A 10,000-nucleotide genomic window follows, 5' to 3' on the forward strand; every position below is an offset into this window, starting at 1 on the left:
ACAATTTTTCGGACACAGACAACGCTGTTTTACACCCGAGTACGATGAGAGAATGTGAGTGAAAGAGCCCTCTCCAAGGACTCAACTATGCGCCGAGCGCGGGCTCGAACCCTGGACCTTCCGATCCGAAAGCGAGTGTCATATCACAAGACCACATAGCCGCACTAGGCGTGACAATAGAAACGATTCTGCCGTACCTACTCTTGAAAAACACACATTATTATTTAGAAATTTGGCCAGAAAACTCGTCCTTCTAAATATCGATCTATTTGAATGACCTCCGTCTTCGGAAAAAACAACAACTTTCAAACCTGGGAAGGAGAGTTTTTTGGCTAAATTTCTAAATATGTGTTTGTTTGTTTTTTCAGAATACGCCAGAATTGTTTTGACATCATCAAAGGGAATAAATTGTTTTATTCGGTAAATTCAACTTAGTTCAAATTTTTATTTTTACGATTTAATTTATGTCGTGTTCCCCCAGACTTTTAGCTTTTATCAGAAATTTGAATTTCCCACCTTGAAATGGAGATCCATTTTAGATCACTGGTCTTCAAGTTTGTATCTGATTCGATTAAAACAATTTCGGTTTTAACGTAATTTAATTCTAACATATTTATCCATATCCATGGTTGACTGACTGACTGACTGACAAGAATTTTCAATATTAACTGAGAGAGATGCTAGTTGAGAAGGACAGACTTATGCGGGCAGCGTGGCTCAGCGGTACGGTCTTTGCTTCGTATCCAAAAGGTACCGAGTTCGACTACCCTCCTCGTTGTGTGGCCTTGAGCAAGTCACCTCGCCCGAGATCACTTTGCGGCGCTGCACTGCGGCTGACGCCTGGGTTATTCCAGCCTTCCATTCGAATAGACCCTAAAGATAAATTTCCCCTATGGGATGAATAAAGGGAATTTTATTTATTTTATTTTATTTATTTTTTATATCCGTGTGTCGTCACTATACATGTCATAGCAAATTAATGGAATGGGAGGTGATAATTTTGTTGTGTGTATTATTGAGTGTACAAAAGACCGACCCCTGCGGGTATCAAATCATAGCGCCTTACCCAACTCAAAACAGTATCAGTAATAGTTTGAAGCGGGGGCATCTGAGCCAAGTACCTACCTACAATGTTGTTTTCTGTGATCGATGGACCTTTACTATATCTTGTGACAATCTACACGTTACCTTAGTAAAGTGATTGCATAATAATGAGGGATCTCCTACCTAACCCGTTAATAATATGTTGACATTACTCCGACTATTATTATGTATACAAGGACTGTGTCGAAAAACATATTAATTCTGGTTATAACAGTTGCTTTTTGTGCCTCTGTGTGGTCTTGTGGTATGATATGACACTCGAGTTGTCAGATTGTCTTATTAATGCCTTTGTATTTGGGTAATACTTACTATATTTATCACACTAGTTGGAATGTCGCTTGCCTTCCACACGATGATAAAATTATGATTGTCATTAATTAATGATTTCATGGTTTTCAAAAATCATAATGATGTTGATATTTCGACATTTCAACCTGGAATTTTTTTTAAAAATCATTAATTTTTTTTATCTAACTATACGTGACCTGTCGCCTCAAAACAGTATTTTGGCAGGATAAACCAAATGCCAAAAGCGAATTCTAAATTAACAAGTTAACTCACTTAACCCGAACACCGTCTGTATCTGTAGTTTAACCCATGCCTATTTCTTACATTTTTATGAGGCGTAGTATCAATGTTAATGTTTTTAGTCTTTACATGTTAATGATAGGTGAATAAAACTATCTATGTACATGCTCATTTTAATACATTATTTTTCCAATTTTGAAAAGTAGCAAAAATCTCTAGGATGGAGTGAGTTAACTACCGTACTCTGAAAGAAAAAACCTATTAAAAATGGCCAGTAAACTCGTCCATCAAATGTTATCGATTTAAATGACCCTAACCTTGGCAAAATCTCTCAGGAGGTCCCAGGATTGAGAGTTTTTGCCAAAATGAGGGTAATTTAAATCGATCGATATTTGAAGGACAAGTTTTCTGGCCATATTTTAACCAGAGTACTGCAGTAAAGGCTCTAAACTAGACATAAAAACACTTTAAAAAAATCAAATTACATTACCTTTGTGGGCGTCATCAAAACGCATTGATTCAAAGCTCTTGGAAAGCTGATCAGCAATGCTTTAACATCAAGACTTTTGTATCGCTAACAATAAACATGACTGTATTTAAATTCTATTCCGGCCAACCTTTTTAAAACGAGTCTTTCCAGAGTAATGACAACCAATTGGTTACTATGACCGGAAGTATAAAACTATATATTTATTTATTTTATTAATTTTTGTTGTTGTTGTTGTTGTTGACTGTTTATGAACGTAGATTCATTCTCCTCAATCAAATATAGAAATTTAACCAAAGCCTCATACGTTTTTGTATTGGTTTGAATTTCCTAGCTTTTGTTAAAAAAAAGAAGTGCTGTAGTCCCTTTGCTTTGTTTATTCGTCTATTGACATGATGATGATGATGATGATGATGATGATGATGATGATGATGATGTTGGTGATGATAATAAGAATAATAATAATAACAATAATAATAATAATAATAATAATAATAATAATAATAATAATAATAATAATATTAATGATAATAATAATAATAATAATAATAATAATAATAATAATAATAATAATAATAATAATAATAATAATAATAATAATAATAATAATAATAATACCTCGGTATACTTCCTTTTAATACTACAATCTTAAACCAGGATTGAATGAACAATTACACAATCCAAGAAAATCAACTCTACTCCATGATTTTAAAGTATGGGTTGCTTCCCTTATATTTTCTCTGATTTTTTTTTATTCCGTGAAAATTGGATGCAATTACTGCAGTAATTTGACAAAGTGAATGGAGCAGGTACTTATAAATTGTGAGGCTATGTGGTCTAGTGGTATGACACTCGCTTTCGGATCGGAAGGTCCTGGGTTCGAGCCCCGCTCGGCGCATAATTGAGTCCTTGGAAAAGGCTCTTTATTCTCTCACCTTACTCAGGTGTAAAATGAGTTAACAGCGTTGTCTCCGTCTGAAAAATGATTAATATCGCCCAACAGGCGTCAGGTCCCGTCTTAGATGATTAGTGTTGCTGTTGGCCAGGGACCCCCGTGAAAAGTGCTTTGAGCACATTTAGTGGATATTGCGCTATGTAAAATCTCAAATAATTTGCAATAACAAAAATTTGTGAGTAGTGAAATACCATAAGCCAAAATATATTTTTTAAAATTCTCACGGCGATGGGCAATGAACCAGAGACCTGACTTTTACGGCATCCTCTGGCTGGCCGAGAGAGAGAGAGAGACGCCATACAACCATCCTCCGCTTAAAACAAAAAAAAAAAGGAAAAGGAAAAAACAAACAAACAAAAAACAAACAAACAAAAAAACAAAAAAACAAAAAAACAAAACAAAAAAAAAAAAAAAAAAAAAAAAAAAAAAACAAAAAAAAAAAACAAACAAAAAACAGAAGAAAGCAGCTTGTAAGAAAAGAAGTATCTATCTTGAGCCCCTCTCGCGATTTCTCGAGGTACGAGGTCGTTATGCCGAACTAAACTTTTGAAGTAGCAGTTGGGTCTTGGGTTCAATTACCTTCGTTGTGTAAGTTTTCTTTCTGCCTCTTCTGGCAAATCTCAACTGACCTCATTTCTTGTAGTCTAGCATAAAATATTTATAATAATTGGCCAGCATTCTTTAACTTCAAATTTCGATTAAGATGACCCGGCCCAACTTGCCAAGGTCGCTCAGAGCGTGGCCTTTGTTAACTCGAAGAATAACGAAGGTCATGCTTAGAGGTATCGGATCGGGAACGTCTTCGAAAATACTAAATCATGAGTTCAAGAATCTTATAGTCTGTTATGGTAGCTCGTCATCAACGGTCAAACTGCCAATAATAATGATTTCCTTTGTTCTGGTAATAATAACACATTTTGGAATTATTTCTCTTCTTGTTATCCGGCAAATAATGACGAGTGAGAGAGGCAAGTCGATGGTTCAAAGATTAATCGGAAGGCGTCTGTCTATGAGATTTTCTGTTTTGTTTTGTTCATTGTTAATGTGATTGTATCTGAAAGAAACAAGGAGAGAATAAGAGCAATTTTGGTGTTTATGTAGTAATTTTTTACTGGTCGTTGAAGAGGAAGTCATAAATAGTAGTAATAATAGTCAAGTGGTAGTAGTAGTAGTAGTAGTAGTAGTAGTAGTAGTAGTAGTAGTAGTAGTAGTAGTAGTAGTAGTAGTAGTAGTAATAATAATAATAATAATAATAATAATAATAATAATAAAGTGTTCTTTTATAGCGATAAACACCGAAGCCTCTAAGCGCTTTACAATATACTTATCAAACTATAAACACACACGTACCGAGCCAAACAGACACACACACACACACAACAGTTGCACACACTAACTATGCAAGTTTTACAAAATGAAATTGACATTCAACAAAATGGAATAAAAAAATAAAACGTATAATATATCTACTCATCAATAAGAAAATACTTAGGATAAAAATTTCTGGAAAAGATGAGTCTTTAGATTTTTCTTTACAGTTTCTACGCTACCCGAGAGCCTTACTGACAAAGGAAGCGAGTTCCAAATGGTAGGTCCTGCTTTATAAAAAGGTCCATCGCCGAAATTAGTAAGCCGTGTTTTTGGCACTTTTAGTAGCTGGATCTCCGATGACCTAAGCTGGCGAATCGGGGAGTATGGGATCGGGACCACAAGTTCTTGAATGTAGCTCGGAGATCGGGAGTTTAGTGCGTTGAAAGAAAAAAGGGCAATTTTGTATTCGATTCTGGCTGAGGTGTAGTGCCAGTGTAATGTTCTGAGCATAGTTTTTGCACTTGTTTTCTCGTGTCGACTAATGCCCAGAACCATTCTGGCCGCCCTGTTCTGTACCTTTTGGAGTTTGTCAACTTTCTTATCAGGAAGGCCACCAACAGCGAATTACAATAGTCGAGGCGTGAAAGAATGAGAGCACAGACAATTGTTTTAAGCTTTAGTGTTGGTTTACTCACATGCTGATATAAATTGTGATTTTCAAGTATGGTTTTTGCAGATAAGCGTATGCTGTAGTGATCTGAAGTTGATTCGAAATGAAGGTTAAAATCTCCAAGGATAACTAATTTGTTACAAAGATATTAGTAGTAGTAGTAGTAGTAGTAGTAGTAGTAGTAGTAGTAGTAGTAGTAGTAGTAGTAGTATTAGTAGTAGTAATAGTAGTAGTATAGTAGTAGTAGTAGTAGTAGAGTAGTAGTAGTAGTAGTTAATAGTAGTAGTAGTAGTAGTAGTAGTAGTAGTAGAAGTAGTAGTAGTAGTAGTAGTAGTAGTAGTAGTAGTAGTAGTAGTAGTAGTAGTAGTAGTAGTAGTAGATGGAATCTTTTGTTGGTTTGTTTTGCACTGAGACATCGAATTGATATCTTGGGCATCGAGAGATATAAACATTTGGGTCACTGATCAAGTTTATCATTAGTTAATGTTTACATTTTCTAATCAATTAATCATATGTTGCTCCTAACTGGATTAGTATTCTATTCTGCAACTAATTAACCCAGACGCCATTGAATTATTGGAACAATCATTCATAAACACGACCCTGTGGGAAATTATTATAATGCGTTTATTATTTTCTTCACCTAATATAATTTGCTCCAGTAGTTACCAAACTATAAAATAGCGATTATTATAAAGACTTAAGAAGTAATGGAAATATGATGGTAGTTTAATTGATGAATCACTTGAAACATACCCAAACGACACTGGTTTGAATCTCCCCTCCCCGTTTTTTTTCATTTTCTCTCCCCCCCCCCCCCCCCCCCCCTCCCCCCCCCCCCCCCCCCCCCCCTTACCCTCAATTTATGAACCAGGTACGTTATTAATTAAAATTAAGAATTAGTTATAAACCAATGTCCTACCACCACTGATATTATAGGATAACTGCTACTACTACTACTACTACTACTACTACTACTACTACTACTACTACTACTACTACTACTGCTACTGCTACTACTACTACTACTACTACTACTACTACTACTACTACTACTACTACTACTACTACTAATAATAATAATAATAATAATAATAATAATGATAATAATAATTGCAACAACAATAACTATGATGATTATATTAAATTAACGATAATAGTGATTATACTGATTATTATCATTATCATTATCATTGTTGATATTATTATTATTATTATTATTATTATTATTATTATTATTATTATTATTATTATTATTATTATTATTATTATTATTATTATTCATAAATACTATAATCACCATCATCATCATCATCATCATCATCATCATCATCATCATCATCATCATCATCATCATCATCATCATCATCATTATCATCATCATTATCGTCATTGTTATTAGTAGTATTATTATTGTCATTAATATTATTATTATTATTATTATTATTATTATTATTATTATTATTATTATTTTTATTATCATCATCATTACTATTATTATTATTGACTTACTTAACTTATGCCTCTTGGCTCCTGACGAAGCATAGGGTCTCAACAACACTCTTCCATTTTCTTCTGTCCTTGGCACAGACATTTGCCTCACTCCAGGTAAGATTGGAGACGCACAAATCTTGGTGAAGGCTTTTCCTCCAAGAATAATAATCAAAACGCAAAAGATTTGAAACATTATAATTATTTGCCCTAATCAGATGAACAGCGCTAACAACTGACAACTATATTATTTCTTCAGTTAAACCTAATTAGGTGGTTTTAGATTCGAATCCAACGGGCACATAAAAAAGAGCTTTTATGTAGCGCAACATTTACTAAACGTGCTCAAAGCGCTTTACAAGGGTTCTGTGGTCAACAGCAACATTTAACATTTAGGAGGGGACATGACGCCTATTAGGCGATATCACAATCTTTTCGAACAGAGACAACCATGTTAACGGCCAGGTAATCATTTTACACCTGAGTACGGTGAGAGAATGTGAGTAAAGAGCCTTTTCCAAGGACTCAACTATGCGCAGAACCCAAGACCTTCCGATCCGTAAGCGCGTGTCATACCACAAGAACACATAGCCTCATTATAATTATTTGCCCCAATCACATGAACAATGCTAACAACTGACGACTATTTTTTCTTCAGTTAAACCTCACTAGGCGGTGTTAGATTCGAATCCAACGGGCATCATATTACCGTTTTCACTAATGTGACCCTGTCTGAACAGTATTTTGGAAACTGAATTCATTGGTTTTGTTGACATTACAATTCAAATGAAAAAAACTAAAAACAAAAAATATTGAGTTTTTATATAGCGCATTATCCACTAAACGTGCTCAAAGGGTCCCTGGTCAACAGCAACATTTAACATTTAGGACGGGACATGACGCCTGTTAGGCGATACACCTGTATTATAATCTTTTCGAACAGAAACAACGCTGTTAGCGGCCAGGTACTCATTTTACACCTGAGTACGGTGAGAGAATGTGAGTAAAGAGTCTTTTCCAAGGACTCAACTATGCACCGAGCGCGGCTCGAACCCAAGACCGTCCGATCCGAAAGCGAGAGTCATACTACAAGACTACATAGCCGCACATCATATTACCATTTTCACTATTGTGACCCTGTTTGAACCGAACTTTGGAAATTGAATTTATTGGTTTTGTTGACATTCCAAATCTTTTTTTTTTTTTTTTTACTAGACTCTAGTTTGAAAACGGCACACATTTTTCCTGATGGAGCGCAATATTTCAATTCAAATTTTTACTACAATGGGGGCAGCTTGGTTCACCGGTACCGTCGAAATGTGCCGTGTTCGATCACCCGCCGCTGTGCTGTTTGGCCTTGAGCAAGTCACCTCGCCCTAGCTTAAATTGCGGCGCTGCACTGCTGCTGACGCCTGGGTTATTCAAGTTTTCCCCTGGAATAGACTAGAGACAAGTTTCTCCTATGGGATGAATAAAGGGAATTTTATTATTTTAATGTTTTTAACAAGTGATTTTCAGTTTTGGATTTACCTCGCCACGATACGAGAATGAAGCGATAGGTTACACATAACAGTAACAGCAAGGTAATTTGGGCGACGTGTACATATATGCAGGTCTGACATCCGAACCCAATCGTCCAAGTTGAACATAGTTATGATGAACAATATTTAATTTTGCGTCATTTTTTGAGATTTCCATTCCACTATAAGCCTATAATGAAATGGGTTATCAGACCTGCATTTAAGTCCACGTCGGACTCTGAATTCGGTGAAACCGTCACTGCTCTTGTGATGAAAATGGTTTGCTTTGCAAACTTGTAAATAATATAAAAGATTATAATTTGGAGAAGAAAAAAAAAACCAGTCTCGCTTTTAAAGAGTTTGATTGACAGATCGAGTTTATTCTTATATTCACCATAAATACCATACGTGCCCTTTGACACTGCCCGCTATGTCATCGAGGACCAGCATAATAACATTTCTACCTACAACTTGATTGCAACGATAAAACTATAACAGTAACAATATTAATGTCGATGCTCTCTCTCTCTCTCTCTCTCTCTCTCTCTCTCTCTCTCTCTCTGGTATTGCTTGTCCGCCCTTCCCAATATTCGTCCCTCCACCATCCACCATAACCATGTTATTGGTTTTACGTCACTAGGAGCCACACTTGCCCAGCCAATCAGATTTTTAGCAGTGTTTTCAATTGCCTCCGCGTGGGCGACACGGCGCGGAGTGATATATTATGAGATCCCCTGTCGAGCCCTTCATGTAGTACCTAGTTGTGAGGAACGAAACGTTCTCGTAAAAATCTAAACCGCTGAACATTTCCCCATATAGGATCAAGAACTCTTCAAGAAAGAAGTTGAAAAGTAAAACAGACTATAATATTGTAGCAAGTTATATAATATTTTACTTAAAACAAGCAATCTGAAGATCGTTTGACAAGGTATAGATAGATAAATTGTCATAATTAATTTGGAATAAAATCACACAGTTGCTTGAACTTTAAGAGTGTTTCTATTTTGATTGGATAGGAGAAGAGAAGTACTCAAGAAGAAACGTACGAGCGATACAGAAACGTGGGAAATAAATAACATATTTATTAGTTGTTCTTGTTTGAGATAATATAAGAATTTTATTTTAAGAATATCTTTTGTTATTCAATTTTCATATAGTATTCATTTGTTACAAATAGAGTGATAAAAATTACTCTTGAAAGAAAGGTAATTTGAAATCATTATTTTAAACATTCACTAAATTATTGGAAGACAAGAGTTGATTGTTTAGCAGAGACCGATATTGTTCCGGATTTTTAAAATAGTGTTCATCATAATATCCTTTTGAAAGTAGCACATAGTAAGTCCGCTAAAGGAAAAACATTCGGAAGACTTTAGAGGGAAAAAGACTTTGTGACTGAGTTTTTTTTCGAGACGCATTCATCTCAAAATTATTGAAGAGCGTATCTAGTGTTTTCCTACACGTTTGACATTTTAAGATCAACGATTTACTCCCAGAGCCATCTACCCTAAAATCACATTTTGGTGAGTACAAACTTAATGGCAGTTTTGTGATTTTGATCAATTTGAATAGATTCCCTTTTACTTTTACTACAGTTGTGATCAACCGGTCTAGTCTGTTGTTATGTCGGTGATCTAGATGTCAAATTGATTTTAGAACCATATGGGCTAGAAATGTGAGATTTTTGGCTTGGTCAATTTGTGGCACTACTTTATCTATTGTCCTGAAGATACCATACACGTTTTAACTATTTTTTAACTAAATTAATTCAATTTCTGGCATCCAACCACCGCGACATAATATCGAATGAGACCGATGGGTTACACATTTTATCTTTATCTGATCTCGACAATCCTTTGTTTGGCCAATGTTTGTTTCGAGTGGGCATGACAACACTTTTTTGTTTGTTTTTGGAAGGGTTTAAAAAAAATTGT

At 35.2% G+C, this 10,000-nt stretch overlaps 1 protein-coding gene across 3 annotated transcripts in view; it reads left to right on the forward strand.

The window, feature by feature from the left end:
* The first annotated feature begins 8,798 nt into the window (after positions 1–8,798).
* LOC144978453 (uncharacterized) overlaps positions 8,799–10,000 on the forward strand; it is a 106,547-nt gene continuing 105,345 nt past the window's right edge. Inside the window, exons 1-2 of one of the 3 annotated variants that reach the window (XM_078924544.1) lie at positions 8,799–8,917; positions 9,317–9,589. The gene's annotated coding sequence lies outside the window, so the exon portion shown is untranslated. Of the gene's footprint in view, positions 8,918–8,976; positions 8,995–9,316; positions 9,590–10,000 lie in introns of those variants that run through there. The other 2 variants (XM_078924545.1, XM_078924546.1) reach the window with 2 other exon arrangements.

The sequence above is a fragment of the Berghia stephanieae genome, chromosome 8, assembly GCF_034508935.2.
Source record: "Berghia stephanieae isolate SIO BIC M18660-M18661 chromosome 8, UCSD_Bste_1.3, whole genome shotgun sequence".
Taxonomy (NCBI): Eukaryota; Metazoa; Mollusca; class Gastropoda; order Nudibranchia; family Aeolidiidae; genus Berghia; species Berghia stephanieae.